Here is a 1,851-nt window from a genome sequence, read left to right as displayed (position 1 = left end):
TCCACGTCGTAAAACTTTAGGGGTAATTTCTAAAATTTGGAGAATTTTAAGTATTAAGATAAATATTTTTAATTATTTACTATGATATAATTTAACTATTTAAGATCAAATGGTGTTGATATTTAATTTGATCACATTTTTATCTTCAGTTTCGAATATCATTAAGGTCTTAAACGTGATTCACTTAGGTTTTATGAATTTTTGAAATGGGATTTTTCAGGGGTCATAAGTCGAATAAGAGCTATGGTTTTTGAAAATACTTAAAACGGTACCTTCATTTTTACCTCGAGAAACGTCTCCAAATGTTTTTATATTTTATATTTCATATGAAAAAATCTTGTAAAAATGATGTAAATAGATTATTCAAGGTTGATTTACACATCTAACATTAATTGTTTAAGTCAATCGGTCAAACCGTTTACAAGTTCTAGAGAAAGAAGGAGGCTACCTGGCAAGTGGAGCGGTTCCTAACATATTTTTATAGTAAATTTAATATTTTATTTTGACCTAACGCGAACTCTAAACTGTTTTAGTGCATTTTTGTTATACCTGAATCTTGTTTGACGTTTTACACAGATCCACAATTTAGTTTTACAATAATTTATTTGGCTGTTTATAGTTTACTATAATAGGATATTATTTATTTATCGACCATCAATAGAAATTTGTGCAACGATTCATCGGTTTAAAGTAGACACTGAATCTTAATTGTAACATTAACAGATCACATTGTATTATATTTCTTTTTGTTTTCATTGTTGCAATCGTTGTTATTATTGAAATTTTGTATTTGATAGCTGTATTTACATCTTGCTTAGGATTCCTTTGTGTATTTTTATTCTAACTATGTTCGATTTGATATTAAGTTATTTGTGTGAAATTACGTAATTTCTTCTAAATAGAATTTCTAGTCTTACATTACTTAAAATACCACATTTTAAACTGTTAAATGCTTACTACTTAATGTATAATATTTATTAAATAATCGTATGCTTGTGAAAAGGGCATACATGATAAATCTGCTAACAATAATTCTAAACATTGTATTTTTATAGGAAACAAATAGTATTGTAAATGTAAAATTTTATGAAGGACATTTTATTATTTGTGAAATAATTGTTCTAAACACAGTTATTGACATCAAACACAGTAAACTCTTTGTTGAATTTTATGTTTTTCTTCCATTACTGCTCCTGTATGTAATTTCTCGTTTTTAATAATTAATTAGTTTACTACTAACTTATTTAGCGCAATTTAAGTTGTTGTAAAGCAAGTTAAATAGGTGCATATAAATGCAGAACAAAACAGGCAGGAAGCAAACGCTTGGTGAGTAGTAACGTAACAACAGGGCTAGGGGTTTAAGAGAAAGCCGAGTGCCGAGCCGACCGACTCAGATTTTTTCTCTACTACAGTACAGAGCGCGCACGAAGTGGCAACACAGGGCTCGAGCGAGACGGTCCGCGAGCTGCCACCACCCCTGTCGTCGCCGCTCTGGCCGAGTCAATTTTCCCTATGGCGCGAGCACTCTGTATTTACCTTATTACTTTGTGTCAATACGCTATATCTGATAAATATTATTCAGCAGACTACTGTCTTTTTACTAGTTCTTTCTGACTCGCTACAGAAGAAGACATGTACAGAAAGATTTACACAAAAAGCTAAATGCATAAATGAAATTCGGGTTTATTTTCTTAAGTGCATTGTAATACATCATTTATAACTTAAGAATTGCTGTAACGATCATAATGGTATTTGCTTTGCGGATTCGTTTTTCACCCCGCTATCAAAACAACTATTAAAGTAATCGTAAAATGCACGGAAAAATCAGGTGATTAGAACAATAATTTTATA

This window comes from Homalodisca vitripennis, unplaced genomic scaffold (assembly GCF_021130785.1).
Source record: "Homalodisca vitripennis isolate AUS2020 unplaced genomic scaffold, UT_GWSS_2.1 ScUCBcl_133;HRSCAF=1324, whole genome shotgun sequence".
Lineage (NCBI taxonomy): Eukaryota > Metazoa > Arthropoda > Insecta > Hemiptera > Cicadellidae > Homalodisca > Homalodisca vitripennis.
Note: the sequence above shows the minus strand (reverse complement) of the source record.